Source organism: Pseudopipra pipra, chromosome 2, assembly GCF_036250125.1.
Source record: "Pseudopipra pipra isolate bDixPip1 chromosome 2, bDixPip1.hap1, whole genome shotgun sequence".
In the NCBI taxonomy this organism is placed as follows: Eukaryota; Metazoa; Chordata; class Aves; order Passeriformes; family Pipridae; genus Pseudopipra; species Pseudopipra pipra.
Genome location: NC_087550.1, coordinates 23,275,800 through 23,292,882, shown reverse-complemented (window position 1 = coordinate 23,292,882; position 17,083 = coordinate 23,275,800). Strand labels below are relative to the sequence as shown.

Sequence of the window (17,083 nt, the reverse complement as noted above, 5' to 3'; positions counted from 1 at the left end):
GTGAAGTCTTCAAGCTTTATTCCAAGAGATACTCGGAGAATATCAGCTTCAGAGCTGCTTCACAAAAAACCCTGCATCTTTAGAGAAAGAATTGTTTGGGCAAGGCCTCATGAAAGCTGCATGCTGTCACTGTTCCTGTTCCTTGGGAACATAAACAGGATCTAGGGACAGCTTGTGCAAGAAAACAGTTGGAATAAGGAATATCGTGGTTTTCAGCAGCCAACTTGATTACCATCATCGCCCCTGCATAGGAGGAAAGCTTCAAGAGGTATTTAGAAGGATGCTGGGTCCCACCTGATTATAGAACTATCCATGAAACTGCACTTTAGGAGTCCAGGTCAGATCTTAAGTACAGTTATAGAGACTAACTCTTCTTTGGGTTGAGAAGTTCAGCTTCTCATGTGCTTTCACAGCTGGGCTTCTCAAGTGCTTGTTGCTTACTCTGTTAGCAGTAGGAATAAATGAGAGGGGTGGACTGTGCTATTGGGGGATCCAACACATCTAACAAGTTTGAGGGCCCTTGTGTTGAAATTGCATTCAATACCTGTTTCAAAGTGACCATTAGGGTGGATTATGCATGGTGCCTTTTATACAGTTGAGTGCCTCTAACTTTCTGAAACCTAGATTTCAAGGAGTGTTAGTCTTTGCCCAAAGGTAGTTTTTTTCATACTTGAACAAAAATAGTTCAAATGCTGTCGGGGGATGTGTGTGAAATGTAGCCAAAAGTACACCTTTTTCCTGATTAAAATGTTTTTCTAGCTGAAACAGCCATGGTTTGGAAATTAAAATTTGTGATGGGTACAGTCTTCACTAGGAAAGTAAGCTCAAAAGATGAATGCCATAAGGAAGACAAATTCTCTGTGGGCGCTCATCTTTGCAGTGAACTAGTAACAGATGGAGACTTACCATTTTGACAAAGAAACCTTTAGTCTCCTGTTGTCCATTCCTGCAGTGGAAGGAGCCCTTGATCCCAGCACAATGCTGTAGGTTGTCCTCTGCTCCTGTCCTACTGAATCACAAAAAACCTCAGGTTTCTGCCATCAGCAGCCCTGTGACTGGTTTGAGCCATAGTGCTATAGTGTTACAAATAAGCCCAGATCAACACTGCTATACCATACAAATAGCTGTGAGTTTGAACGCAGAATTGGAGATTACCAAAATTCCTGCATATTTTTAGAAAATGTATGAAGGTCTCCAATTTAGGAAAGCTTTTCGGAAGGATTTTTTCAAGCACTGGCATTACTTTATTCTTTTTTTTTCCCCCCTCTGTTTAAGGAGAACTAATACCAACTACAGTGCATTCATCTTAAAAAATCAGTAGTGTAATGTTATATCTATGTTACTAAGATTTATTCTTTTGCATTACTGATAAACCTGGACAGAGCATTGTGCTGGTGTGTCTATGGTTCCAATTTCAAAGTTTGCTTATTTGTTGTTAGATGAGGAGCCCATAAAAGATTGACATTCCTTTTTCATTTCCGTGATGCAATTAGTCCATAGCCTTGTTTATGTTTTCAAATCTAAAATGTCAGAAGATAATCTGGGCCATATTCTAAGTAATCATTTAGATTCTGTAGTTGGAATGAGGTCTCATGTCTGGCCCATTAGCAGTTTTGAAAATTCTCTTCTAGGTCTTGGGTTGGTTTTTTGTTTGTGTACATCTGTTTGTCATCCAGTACCCTCCCCTTCCCCCTTTTCCTATTGCTGAAGGTGACTTTCTGAATATTATCAATGGGGTTTTTTCTTGAGTCAGGACATCAGTATTTTTCCTTCTCTGAGTAGTTATGTGTGGCAGTTGGTTCATCATTGATTTTCAGTTCCAGAAGTGAACTTGAGAAAGATCAATTGACTGATGCTGTAACTTCTGTATGTAGAAAATTCTAAATATATCAATAAGTGTTGTACTATATTCTCTCCTAGCCTTCCCTGTCCTCATAAGTAATCAACTATATGGGATTCTAATTAACCTGCTCCATCTGACTTAAGGTATTCAAAGAAAATCAAAACCTCCCAGATATGGACTTCCTTTCTGCTAAGAGTTTGCAGAAAGCCGACGTCTTCTGAAATGGTTCCCAACAACAAATTATACATTTTTTTTGTTCTCTTTAATTTTTAGATGGAATGAATGTGGTTCTTATGAAAGTGGGGAACTAGACCATAAACATGAGTCAGGCAGAGTCAGGAGCCCTTGTAAGTCATGGAATATTGTTAATGAACTTCAGTTGTACAGTCGGTAGCTTTCCTCTCACAGTTTTCAGTCTCTGCATAAGCTTTATGGCAAATCATGAGAAAGCAAAGCGTGTTTACCTTCTCATATTTGTTTTTGAAGCCTTTCCTAAGAGCTTGCTGTTAACACTTTACTCATGTGCCTCATTCCTGACCTGCCATACTCTTCATTCTTGCAATTCCAGCTCTTGGACCTCTCTCAAGTAAAAGTTCTTGCCTATTCTTGAGCCATGTATCTTGCTTTCTGTAAGGGACTTAGGGCACTCCTTTCAGTCAACAATCATGATCTCCTGCCCCACAGATATTAAGCATCATCACCTGTGCACAGGAATGCAGGTCTCCTGCTTAAGAATCTACCTCTGTTTCTACCTCTCACTCATACAGGTGAAGTCACAGATTTCTCACTTTGTAAAAGGAAGATACTGCTAAAGTGGCAATAATAGGTATTCTGAGTTTCATGAGGTTTTCTCTGGGTTTAACATTAATTTGTAGCTAAAATGGCTCTTTAAGATGCTCTGGCTGTGTTTGTTGTATGTCAGGTGCTCTGTTAACTATGGTTATTTAATTGCAAGTTTTTCAAGATGGCACTGAACATGCTCTCATAAAGAGCTGTTTCCCAGACTGTGTTCCTTTTAGTGGAAGGATCATGGCGTGTGCTGGTTGTGCCTGCCTCGAGGAGAGGGATGGCTTTATCTGCAGGCACTGTGCCCTCATGTTTAACTTACAGAGTAACGCTAAATGTTGCATTCCCTCCTTTCCCTTTCCAATCCAAGAAATATACACTGAAGAGTTGTCAGGATGGTGCCCAGCATGGGAAGGAGGTGCTATGCCTTTGTGCTTTGATAGGAGAGGGCCATGTTTCCTCATTCTCTACAAGAATTTGGACAAAATTCGCAGTGGTGAAGTCCATGCACCAATTTATTCCTATTTAGGTCATTGGAATAGGGCTTCAGTGGTGCAGTCTGTATGCTGGCTCTCTACACAGGGATACATTTCACCCTCAGTGAATGCTCTTTGTTTTCTCAGTTGAGGTCAGTTTTTCATTGCATTCATTAAAAGAAATAGCTTTGGATTGTAAATACTGCTGCCCCTCTCCTTCCCTGCCAGCATTACAGTCCTGAAGATGTTAGAAAAGGGGTAAATTTGGAAAGGGAAGGAAGAGAAAGAATTGAAAGTTCAAAGGCTGAAGCTGTTATCACTTATATGGCAGTTGTGCTCTTGCCTGCTTCTGATGGACTTTCCAATTTTCTTGCCTGGGTTTCTCCCTTGTTTCTCAGTCTATCTGACTACATGCCAGTCAGGAGAAAGAAGGAAAGTTGCTTGATATAATATTGTCTAAAGGATGAAGAACATGTTTCTCAAATGCTTCCTTCAGGAAAATTTCATCCAAGCCTATAAAGGTTATCTCGTGGCATCATCCTACTGCCTGTGTTGGTGGGGGCTCTTGTTCCATTATTCAAATGCTCAAGAATTGTTTCTGGTTCTTACTGTGCTGTCCTCTTCTGTACTCTCTGCTTTGTCTCCTGATCTTCAATACCTCTGATCTTGATGGAGTGGGAAAGTTAAACCCACAAGCAAGTTCGTGAGCTCGTTCTTGTTTGTGGTATACATGTGTGTATGAACATGTTTGTGTGACAGTATATTGTCTGATACAGTGCATTTCATTTTAAACAACTGTGGGGATGGATTGAGAAGGCTCGTATAATTCTGCAGTCTGAAGAACTGGATTTTTACTTATGGGAGAATAAAGCAAAATTTCACTTAGGAATTGGTCCCAGCCTGTGGGACATTCAAAATCAGTATTAGATTCACATCCAGAATTTATTTGCTGATCTCTGTCGGTGTGCTGATGGTGAAGAGAATAGCTTGGACTTTGAATGAGATAAATTAGGCAAATTCTGCTGTCACCTTTTAAAAATAAAATTTAATCAAGTTTTGATTTGTTTCTTTAAGGAGTCACTGATACATTGTATGTGTCTGTGTATATTGCTGTATGGTTTGTTATTATGAGGCTGAATCCTGACAACTTATTGCAAAATTGTTTGAATTTATTATTAATATTTTTTTGTTTTCTCATTTCTCCTGGTTTTGGAGCTTTTATAATTAGATATAATTAAAACCACAGGTTTTAAACTCCAGTCTAACATTTAAACTCATATTTATGGTGCAACCCCTGGAGTTTTATTGTCATTCCAACTATTCCAACTGCATTTTGAAAAAAAAAAATATATATTTTTTTGCATCTGTTCAAATACTATGTCTACAGCTACCACTTCTTAATCATCTGTTTTGCACAGTAACGTGACATTTATTTTACATGATAAAAAACTGTGCAGTTTTATAGATGAGCTATTTTGTATCCCTTAACAAAAGGTTGCAAGGGACCTTTTGCCTTGTACACTTTAAAACAGCTTTCCTCTTTTTGAACTTGTCTTTCTCTGCTCCCCCATGCAACAGTCTAAAAGTGCTACATGCTGTAGAACGAATTTTTAAAAATGTTGTTGGCTGGCATTATGTAAAACCATATTTTCCCTTTTGGTGCGTATGTTCTGGTCCTAGCAATGTCCTTGTTTTGCTGAAATTAACATTTTTCTCCTCACAGTCGTTGGTATGTGATGGTGTTTTTCTGTCTTCTTTAATTGTCATGCTTTTTTTTTTAATTAGTATAAGGTTGATTGTTAAAATTAAGTGGCAGAAGGCTTCTTTCCAAGTTATTCCGAGATCTTTTGCTGAAGAAATATATTTTGCTACTCTCAATTGCCTTTTTCCCCTTCTTCTTTCATTGCAAACTACTCTGGGAAGAGCTTCTTTTAACAAAAAAAAAAAAGGCTACGCTTGACTGATAATGCATTGCTTTGGATGGTGAAACATTATGAAAGTTTAATTTTTAATTAAATCTGAAATACCAATTATAACTGAAAGAGATTTTAACCTGTTTCTTTTCAGACTGCCTGAAGTTACATTGTAGATGCTGAAATCACTGCACCTTAAAAACAAAAAGATTAAGCTGCACTGCGTTCCTGTAAGTAAAAGCTTTTCCGGTACCTTTTGTCCGTATTTTTCCTCTATATGCATCCAAAGTGTTAGCACAGTAGCTGGTTTTGGATAAAGGTCAGAGTCCCCTTGAATAGGATTTAGGAGTTCAAAGGACGTTTTATTTAAAAATTAAAAAGGAACTTACATCTAGCAGATCTTTAATTTCAGACCACTGAATAGATCATTCTTTTCTGCTTTGTTTTGCGTATTATTGGGAATACTGTGCATCTCTGTTTATTGACTTACAGTTCCTGTTGCTTTGTCAGTGAGGATTTCTGCATGTTGGTGCAGAGATAACAGAAAGTAGCAGAAGATTCCTTATAGCACAAAATATAGTTTATTCTCTTCTTATGATGTCGTAACAAATTCTTCTCCTTTATACAAGAAAAAAAAACAAACAACTTTCTGATGACATCACAGGGGACTTCAGCTGCTTTAGGGTGTAGATGAAGGCAGAAATGCCTAATTCATCTGTGCTGTGACACAACAAAACAGTCAAAATAACATCTACGTCTCTCAGCAAGAAAGGAGTCTCTTTCTAAGAGGAGAGTTATTCCATAAATGCAGGTCAGATTGTACATCACTCTGATCCACCCTTATTTAGAATCTGAATGTATTTGGGTTAATAATTAAGATTTGGAACTTCAATGGCTCAACAACAGGCATGCAAAAGAGGATTGGAAAATCTGCTATATTCAGATACTCTTAATTTAATGAAATAATATATGAAAAAAAATCCAGGATCTTGTAGATAGTAAGAAAAAGATTGATTTCAGTTGAACAGTACAAAGCTGGGGAATATTACGAAGCAAAGTCAGTTTGTTTTCTTGTTTGAGATCAAAATGTGCAGTCTGTAATGAAATCCAGAGCCTTCTTCCAAAGTGGTGCTTTTGTACTTCAGGGCTAAAATATTTTAACTATTAGGTGGGATTTATCACTCCTTCCTCCCCTTTTTTCTTTTTTTAATATATTTTAATGTTTTATTGTAAACTAGCTAAAGGGTACAGTCTCACTGTGGGCAGCTAATTCATGCCCCTTTCAGCATGTAGTGCCAAGCATGACTCAGACAGGCAGATTGTGCCATTCTGGCTCTATTCCATTGTGTTTTTACATTACTGGCAAGGGCCATGCCATTGTGTTGTTTAAATATTGTGTATTAACTGCAGGCTGTGGCCAGTGAATGGTATTTAACATTTTCTGCTCATCATTGCTGAATATGAGCAGCTTCCTTGGCCACCAGAGGTTAACCTTGCAATTACACTGGTGAGCAGAGTTGAAAACACTCGTGGATTTGCTGAGTCCAGCAGCCATTTAAAGGGAGATGTTTGGGTAAAAATGGGAGACCTCTTCTGAATCTGTGAGTACAGAATTTCATACTTGTCTTCTTATTTAGTGTGAACAACCGTGGCAATTTTTGTTGGAAAGTAATTCTCTTTCGAAAATGCAGCAGCAGAGTGAGGAGTGAATTTAGACAAGTTCTTTGAATCCTTAGGATCCAAATGGTCACTAACTACTGTATGGACAGCCCTAAGGCAAAATAACAAGTAGCAATATATGGACCTGATAATTGGTGCTGCCTGGAATGTGCTTTTTTTAGTTATATGAGACTTAAGGCTTTGGAGGGGAAATAAATACACAAGTGTAAAAGTCACGTATAGGAAATATTTTTTAATTTTTTTATTTTTTTTTTATCAAGAGCATCAAGTACATCAACACAGATGTAGGGCAGCTTTCTCAAGGTCCAAGTAAATCAGTGGTCAAACTGAGAATGGAGTGTGGGATCATGACTCCCAAGTCTTTTCTACCTAGTTCTTTCCGTTCCATGAAGTAAAAGGCCGTGTTTCTAATCCTTGAGTTTCTTGTATCATTTGCTTTAAAACAAAAAGCCCCACTTTTAAACTTTTAGCTGTTCCTAAGTTCTGTAGCCTTGGCATACAGCCTGTCTCTGGAATACAGAAGAACAAGGTGAAGAAACTTTTACATATGCACATGTATCCTGTAAAATGAGGATGAGATTCTTACTACACCTTGTGTCCATGCAACTCGTTACTTGCCACAATAAAAATGGTGGCACTTTTTTTATAGAGGAAGGTTTGCTTTAAGGATTTCCTTTGTTTTCTGTATGTTTGCTGTAATTAGATCTTTAATAAGGTGAACTTGCCAGTATGGCTTTCCTGTACTAACTCAAAAACAGCAAGAAGAAAAAGCAAACCATGTTCTGGTAGTTTTGTATTTGATTTTTTTAATTGAAGGGTGGGAATCTTGCTTTAGGGTAGGGATGGCTCTAAAACAACTGATTAATATAAGATGGACCAAATTTTTGGCTAATATAAAATATGCTTGACTTGGTGCCTGGCATTAGAAGAAAATACATATTCACGACACGTGAACATCTGTCAGACAGCTGCACGAGAACTCAGCTTTCTAAATGTGGTGTAGGTACACTCTTTATGGAAAAGGTCTGTGGGCTGATTTCTACGTTGTGTGCTCTGTACTAAACTTGTGTGGGTTGATAGGCAAGTAGATCCATTGAGGTCAGTGGGACTACTCAAATACTCTTTTATTTTGCTGTTTGCAGCTGACCCCAAATAGGATTCAGTCAAGCATTTAGAGTTACCTCTGCCCACATTCAGCGTCTGCATGATTTTGGAATGAGACAGTGACAATGTATTGTGTGTGGAGAAGATTCTGTATGCATAACCTTGTAAACCTATACAAGAGATATGGTAGATGTGCTTTCAAAGCAGTGGTTTTAGTTACACTGCCAAGGGCCAAGGGCAATAAAGAGTATATGACGTGTTTTTTTTGTTAAAAAAGAAGTTGGTTTGTCAAGGTTTCAGCCTTACACAGCTTTGTGATCTGATTACTGACCAAGAGATCCGATGTTCTAATCTTAATGGATGCTGGATCAATGAGTGGCATTGGACAAGTCATTTAACTTCACTGTGCCCCGTTCAGCTGATCACATTTTCAATCTGGTTCAAACTGATACAGCTCTGTGAACATTATTGAATTTGTGTTTGTAAAGCTCTTAGAGGATAAATAGTAACCATTGTTATTATTAATAAGTATATTGTGTTGACAAATCACAATGGATGGAGATATAGCCACTTGTGGGGGTGATCTTTCATAACTTGGTTATGCTTTTTTTTAATTCCATCACTCAAAGTTATCAAGGCCAACTCCAATTTACAGAAGTATTTCTCATGTCGCTCTCCCTACTGTTGAGTATTTTATTGTTTGTGTTCTCTCTCTGCGCTGCTGCTTTGCTACTTCCCTCCATGCTGAATTAACCAAACTTTATTCCATTTTTTTGGTATTATACAGCAGAGGCATTTGTGTAGCCTACAAATTACATAAAGCAAATTCATTTTGCCTAGTGATTGTTTGCTGATGATGTATGAAACAGACAGAAGACAGTTTGAATTTTCATAAGTTCAATTGAGCTTGCAGGCATAAGGAAAGGAAGAGGCAGAACCCAAGCCAATGTGACACAGTAAACTGGCATCCCAGAGTGCAGGCTGCATGTGTAGCGTCAGGATGTCAGGGCTGAGAAGGGCTTCGTCCATCACAGTAGTGCTTTCAAATGAAGGAAGAGTTTTGGAGCAACAAACAAGTTACCCTACCATGTTCTTTATAGTGTAAGAATCCTCACAGTTCCTGATGGATATGCGATCTGTCCTTCCCTCTTGTAGCTTGCTGTTTTAACTAGAATTTCAGGTCTAAGATGGGCTTTGAGTCCTCCAAATTCCCAGTTCTTGTTCCTCTGACAAAACATAAGCCCCCCGGAGTTTAAGCCTTTTTCTTTTTTTCTCCTTTTTTTCTTTTGATGCAGAAGATACTGGCTTGTAGAAGCTGTGCTGCAAATGTGAAATGAGTATGGAATTGTGCTTGCTTTGAACAAAGATCAATGTCTTGGGGCTGACTGTCACTGAGGAATAGTGTTAGCATTAACAAAGAGAATTAATTTTGGCTTTTCCCCTTCCTATACCAAGACATTAATCCAGAAACTCATGGGGATAAATTCTGCCCTGATTTCTACCTGTAGAACCCCAGTGGAAATGTGGAGAGGTCAGAAATGTTTGTCAAGGCAGAAATTGTCCTGGAGTTGAAATTGTTGAGAAAGCAGAAACTGGTTGATTGTTATGTAGCCCAGGGGCAAGAGGATATATAGGAGCCTTACATGGTATTATATGCTTCTGAAAGTGTTGCTTTTGTTGTACATTAAGGAGAATATGATTTTAAAAAAAGTCTAGTGAGTGAAAACTTATAATCAGGAGCACAGTGATTAATTGTTCTTCATGCCCACTGGGAGAAAGACCTAAAGAAATCAGTTCAATGAGCAGTGAAAATTACCAAGTCACATACCAGGAACCATATTCTGACTGTATCAGCTGTAAAGTGCTGGAATGCACAACCTGTGGGTATTGTGGAAGCAGGGGGAGTTTCTTTTTTAAGGAGTGGCCATCTCTCTGAGAGACGGAAAACCATCTCTCAGTGTGTGGTAGAACTTCCCATAAGGCAGAAGACCAGCCTGGATGGGTTCTGTTGCTCCCTGGTATTCTCTGATTCAGCATACCATTTGGGAATGTTGGTATGTGGCTAATACATTCCTAATTAATAAAGCTTAATGTTCCCAAAAGATCTCCAGGGTTCTAATTTTTCCATCCTCTCATAACTGAAACCATGCTGTCTCTACAAAGATTCAATTGGGCTACTAGGATTTTGCTTTGACCCTTCTTTTTTTTAGATAAGGACAGGGGAGGGAGTCATATAGATACTGAAGAACAGATTCTCAGTTGCGCAGTGTCTGCAGGGTTTCTTTCCACTCAGTGCACAAATGCTTATTTGTTTCAGTTACTGGTTTTTAAAATTTGGATTAGTGGAGGCACTCCAGGTATTGTCTGATACAAACTCCTCTGACACAGAACATGGAGACAGTTGAAAGTTGCAAATAGGATTGATGATCAGAGAAAATATGTAATGAGGCTGAAGTAAAGGCTGCTACAAAAAGGTAAAAGTCTCAGGAGACTGGGAGCTTTATAATTGTCTCTGTTCTCTTAATTGTCTCTGTTTTCTGAATTTTCATGAATTTTCATCCTTGAAAGATGTATTCACTTAATGGAACTGCTAATCTCAAAACCCAGTTGGCCAGCCTGAAAATTTTGTTAGTTCTCAGGTTGGTTTTAGTCAGTCTCATTCACAACTTAGCACAGAAAAGGAGTTGGGAATTACTGTTGATTAAGTCCCTCATGCTTTATTTACATTTTTACATTTACATTTACATTTTCTTACAAATGTTTAACATTTAGGGTTTTGGGGAGATGGAGGTTGTGTGGGGCTTTGGTTGTTGTTGTAGGTTTGTATTTTAAGGGCATCAATTGTAGTGTACAAATGGGTAGAATCAAGACTTTTTTTCAGAGATGGCAGCTCTTATTTTTGCAGAATAGTGGCCACAATAGATGAAGATAGGAAAATGGCTCTCCAGTGTGTGGTTGCTTTAGTATATAAAGGAGTATGGACTGTGATTCACTCATATTAAAAAGGCATGGGAATATTAGCATTGATTCCCTACATAGCACTGCTGTAGTAAGTTGTAGTAAAACACTTAAGCATTTCACTACCTGAAGGTGTTGTGGTGAAAGTGGAAAATCTTCCACTACATTTATGAAAGCATTTGCTAGTCTACTTCAAGATAAAATAAAAATTAAATATTATTGAGCAAGGAAGGTTAACTTAGACCCGAGATGTCATCAGATAAACTACAAAAGAAAAAAAAGACAACACAGACCTGGCCTTTTCCAAGCCTTAGTATTCTTATTTTGCCCTTAACCAGTGTGTAATGGGAGGGACTCCAGAGAAAGGCATTGCGGTTATTCTATATTTACATCAGTGTCTCTGAGGACACTCACACTGAATCATTTCAAATTCCAGAATCAGATATAGGGCAGTCTGATGAATGTAAGTTACCCAAACTTTCTGGTCTGTTTTCTTCATTAGTATAAGTTATCTAGCTCTGAATTTTACTATAAAGGATCTCATTCTTATTGCGCTCTTTCCCATCATTGCACCTGCATCTAGATAATAGATTAGAAGAGAATTTAATCTGTTGTGTCAAAATTCATCTGTTGTTTTCAACAGTTTCCACTGGCATGAAAAAGATAAGTTTATTTGTTTTATTTATTTTTTTTTTATTTTTAAATCATAATAAAAAAATAAGCATTTGACTTTGCAAGATGTTTTGGTGTCAGCAATAACTGAAGACAACCCTAAGTCAGAACCTGCATTAACAAATTTTTTGAACCTGTTGCTTTCTCTGGCAGATTTTTTTTCATTGTCTTCATAATGTTTCCATAGAAATTTTGTTCTAGTTCATGCAGTGTTCTTACTGAAATTTTGAATAATGAAACTATTTTGCAGAATGGAAGAGTGTTATCTCCTTTCGTTCAAGACTTGCAATAAGTGATTGAGAATCATGTGACTCTTATTAGCAGAACCTTTTCAAGGCATAAGTTTTCTCAACATTATTTCTCAACAGCAGTGGTAGCAGTTGTGCACCAGATCACTCCATGTTATGAACCAGGCCATAATCATGCAGCCACAATTCATTTAAGTGGGGTATAGTGGCATGATTCCTATATATATAGTTTGCAAGATCAGACCATCAATGGAAAAATCTGAGCCAAAGGCAGCTGAATTCTTATATCTTCCCAGCTTCTCTTTCCATTCATTAGGGTTTCAAGTGAGGAGAATAATCTGTTTTGTCATGTCTGTTGCCCTGTTTTAATACATGACTAACCTTCTTATGTCTCAGTGGCTGTCACTTCTCCAGAACAAGTGATACTGGATTCTTGAAGCAAACAGCTACAAAATTATCATCCTTTGGGGCATGTTTAGTGTGTAAATGACAGCTTTAGCCTGGGTGCATTTAGCAATTAGAGAGAAATTCTATGGTCAAGGCATCACACAAGCCTGAGGAATGCAGAGACAGGATGCTGAGGGATCCAGAAACCAGGTGACCAAGAAGGTATAGAATTAAATTAGTCTATCATCTTGATAGAAAATATAGCAAGATTAGAAGTGAAAAATCTCTGAGTCAATAGGAAGAGTTGCTGTAGGTACTGATGCTCATGCATGGCACCGGAATGTAAGAGTTTTGATTCCTCATAATTGTTTCAATCCTGCAGGAAGGAAGGGATTCTTTTGTTACTTTTGTCAGGGCTGCAGTGCTATCGAATTTGTCCCTGTGACTCTTGGTCGTGTGAAAATCACCCCAGAAATGATCCCGTTTTCTGTTTCCTTCTGTGTAACACATTGACATATTACTACTTCTCAGCTTCTTTGTGTGTGTGGCTTAGAAAATACTACTCTTTACATCTGCATCTGCCCTTATTCTGATCATGCTTTCCATTCAAGAAGACATTTGTCATGAAAAACTCCTGTTCAATTTACCAGTCTTTATTATGCTGTGCTGGTTTCATGCCTATGTGCTGATACACGTGACTCTAGAACAGCATTGAGGGAAACAATCAGATACTAGTACAACTCTAGATACCTAGCAAATATTTAGTTTCCTCAGGATACCAGTCATGGTCACCTAAAGTGGTTCCCTGTCCTGTCCAGGGAACTGTGCTTTGGCAAGAGTTCAGAATTCTTAATGTAGGAAGGTAATCACAACAAGTAGGTATGATTATAATCTATAAAAAATATAAAATCCTATAATGTATATGTTCTTGGAGTGTTATTGAACCAAAGCTTTGCATTCAGACAGCCTCTGAACTTCTGGGGTGCTCAAAATGTCATTCTTTTCTTGTATGTATATCTTAGACTGTTGCAAAGATACGGAAATTGATGATGAAAGGACACTTTGCTACTAGCTCTAAAGCTAGATGCAATAACATTCAGGTGCATGACTCCAAGCAAAATTCAAACCCCAGAGTCAGGGTCTTTATCCAGTACTTGAGATGTATTAAGGGCAAAGGGAAGCATCTTGTTAGATGGCGTTCAACCTAGAGGCAACCAAAGGGAAGCTCGAGAGAGTAAAGACTTGGTAATTCTTCCATGGACAGGGTTTTTTACTAGTAAGATCTTTTTCCTTACTGCAATCATTTGTGTCCCAGAGAATTCCAAATGCACTAGGTGCATTTTACTTTTTATGAAATTACCTGCTGTTAAAATACATATTCTATCCCCCTATAGAATTTTCCTTTCATCAGCATGAGATAGGCATAGATTTCCTGTGCCTTATAATGGTGGAAAACATTTCTGATGTCCCTGCATTGTCAGACTGTCAGGAGCACAGTTTTCTATGTGATTATCTTTATTATGATTTAATTACATTTAAAAGCATTTGATTTCTAAAAATCTCTTACTCTGCCTCTGTCATAATGTTTATAATGTATCTATACCATATAGTAGTTATTCTTTAAGCTCCTTATGCCTCTATTTCTTGTAAAATAAATGTACTGTTTAGCAAAATAGATGTTCCTTATTTAACGTTGAACATAATTATTACCTGTGATCCCTGCCAGATCTCTGCACACCATTTCTGTATTGAGTGCAGCCATTTCCTGATCACTTCTTTTACAGATAAAGAGAGAAATCCTGGCCCCAGTGAAGTCACTGAGATTCTTCCACATTCCTTTCAGTGGAGTCAGGAATCATTGCAAATGTATGTGCTTGAGCTGCCCCTTTACACTGGGTGGCTTGTGGTATGTCTGATGCATTTACATGTATCCATCTGTTACCCCCTCTCCAGCAATGCTGCCCCCGGGGAGGGGCAGTTACCAATTGCTCTGTCTGCTGTCTTGCTGGAAGTGCAGGACTTTCCTTAACTGATGTAGGGAAAAAAATATTTTACAGTGGGAAAATAAATACATCATGCTTTCTTTAGAGAGTCTTTTCTTTCTTTTTTTTTTTTTTTTTAAACAACTAGATTTACCCTGTTTTAATATCAAAGTGACATAAAAGTTGTCACGTGCACATTTTTGCCTGGTAGTGGTTGAATGAAGGTTTATTTTGGATTTATTCCTATTTCCAGGTGGTTTGGAGTTCTTTTATAGAAGTTTATAAGACTATATTGATAAGAAGTCATTCCCCTCCTCACTTTTATCTAGCCCACTTTTGATACTAGCTTACAATCAGTTTTTTAGTTTGTGGAGTTGATGAGGAACTAGGAAATTTTGTATGCAGTTCTGACAGACTGGTCCTCTGCTGGACTGGGTTTGGGTTCTTGCTTGAATCAGGGGTAAAAGTCCCAGTCTCTGTCTCACTTTGGATTTTTACTGCTCTGCATCACTGATATGCAAATGGAAACTCTTGCACCGATCTTTCTCAGTGTTGAGAGCTTTCAGAACCAAGTCTGTATTTGTCCTGTATTAGTTTAAATATAGAAAAAAATAATGGAGCCTGTTCTGCATATTTGAAATCTCAGCCTTCTTACTTAAAGCTAGGTCAAATATTCTGTGTATTTGCAAGCATGGCAGAAATTCATCTGGCCAAATTGACAGCAGTGGATAGTACTGTTGTCCTTTATAGGGTCTCCATTTAATGTAGTGGGATTTTCACCAGTTTCAGTGCTTGGAAGGTAAGTTATTGTGCCTTTCACCACTTTGATAATATAGCACTGTTGTTATAATTCCTCCCCAGTTCATTTCTAATAGCCATATCATTAGGACCTTTAGGTTATAGAAAGATATTGATGGTGCGGAGGACAAGAAATAGTAAAAAGCTAAACATGAAATCCTAGTGCAAACCTTATGGAACACAAATTATAGGAACAGGCATCTTCAATGCTGCTATGTTTACTCTGGCTGCTCAGTGTACCAGTCCAACTTAAAATGTGCTCTCCTCTGCCCAGTAGATCTAGACCAGTAGAGAGGAAAACAAATTGTGTCCCCTCTTCTCCCTGCTCTCCCCAGTTCATAACTAAATCCCAATTGTCTTGTCAAAGTGAAGTTTTTATGGGGAAAAAGGTAACATATCACCACAATAACTTCTGAGCATAGCCCATGCCTCAGGACTTGGTGTAGCACAGAAGGTCTTATTTTACCTCTAGGCCCTGTACAAATAGAAATGCCTTGAACAGTGAGCCAGCAAAATGTGAAATTAAACAGGGGCAAATGTACATTTATTTTATGTATGGTCACATTAAACAGACATATAATTTTTCTTTGGAAATGACTGTTTCAACAAAAGCAAAATTATAGCAATTAAAATGTAAGGAGGAAAAATAATAGTATTGATTTTGTTTTGCATGGGTTTGTTAGTTTTTTCTTAATTTCATGATATGTAAGTAGTAGTGCATGTCTTACTGCACGTCAATCTGTTTGTTAGACTGCAAGAGGCACTTAGATTTCAGAAAGGTGAAGATTCAGTAACTACTAAGTGTTAACTTAGTAACTTTTTTCATTGCACGAAATGCTGCTAGTTTTTCTACAGTGATGTGCAATAATGCAAATACAGAAATAGAAAAAAATGAAAGGGCTTACTTGGAAATTCTAATACACAGAACTTTCAAAACAAATTTATTTTTGGCTTCTTAATTATGTGGGAAGGTTCAGTATCACTTCTTTTTGAATCCTGACTTCAAAAGGAAATTAGAAGTCAAAATTTCTGCCTTTACTTGTAGCTCTAAAATGCCACAAAAGGCCTGGTAGCTCACTAACAAAAGTAAGTGTAGAATCATAGACTGCCCTAAGTTGGAAGGGGCCCACAAGGATCATCAAAGCCCAACACCTGGCCATGCACATGACCACTCTAAGAGTCACACCCTGTGCCTGAGAGTATTGTCCAAACATTTCTTGTACTCTGTCAGGCTTGGTGCTGTGACCACTTCCCTGGGGAACCTGTTCATCCAACCACCCTCTGGGTGAAAACTTTTTTTCTAAAATCCAGCCTAAACCTCCCCTGGCACAGCTTCATGCTGTTTCCTCAAGTCCTGTCACCACAGAGAGGAGATCAGTGCCTGCCCCTCCTCTTCCCCTCATGAGGAAGCTGTAGACTGCAATGAGGTCTCCCCTCAGTCTCCTCCAGGCTGAACAGACCAAGTGACCTCAGCCTCTCTTTATATGGCTTCCCCTCAAGGCCCTTCACCATCTCTGCTGCCCTCCTTTGGAAACTCTCTAACAGCTTAATATCTTTCTTATATCGTGATGCCCAAAACTGCCACAATATTCAAGGTGAGGCCACCCCAGGTCAGAGCAGAGTGGGACAATTCTTTCCCTCGACAGGCTGGCGATGCTTTGCCTGATGCCCTCCCAGACACGTTGGCCCTCCTGGCCACCAGGACACACTGTTGACTCATAGTCAACTTGCCATTGATCAGGACCCTCCACTGAGGCACAAGAAATAAGTCTGGGATCTACTTTTGAAATTCTATAGGGTTGTTGCTCAGAGAGTGGAGTTCCCATCCCTGAACGTGTTTAAGGCCAAGCTGGATGGGGCTTTGAGCAACCTGATCTACTGGAAGGTGTCACTGCAGTGTCACATGGCAGGGGGTTTGGAACTAGATGATCCTGAAGGTCCTTTCCAACTCAAATAATTTCATAGGTTTGAAATTCAATTTCTATGATTTTATTAATTTCTAATGCTGTTTGTAATGCTATGAGCTGCATCTCTCTCTCTAATTTTCCACCACCATTCTTGTGTCTAGGTACATCTAATTCTTTCTAAAAGAAGAATTGGGGTGTCAACCTCCCTTTTTGCTGGCAAAAGCTACTACATTACATAGTTGAGTATTTCTTTTGAGTGCCAGGAGGAATGACTATTTTGTGGACAGATATTGTAGTAGACAGAAGTATTGATTGGGTTTCATTGTAAT

At 38.4% G+C, this 17,083-nt stretch overlaps 1 protein-coding gene across 25 annotated transcripts in view; it reads left to right on the top strand.

Annotated features, from left to right (window-relative positions):
- ZBTB20 (zinc finger and BTB domain containing 20) overlaps positions 1 to 17,083 on the top strand; it is a 530,641-nt gene that overhangs the window by 158,268 nt on the left and 355,290 nt on the right. For all 25 annotated transcript variants that reach the window (XR_010428062.1, XR_010428065.1, XR_010428067.1 and 22 more), the window contains one exon: positions 5,173 to 5,248. The gene's annotated coding sequence lies outside the window, so the exon portion shown is untranslated. The remainder of the gene's footprint in view (positions 1 to 5,172; positions 5,249 to 17,083) is intronic.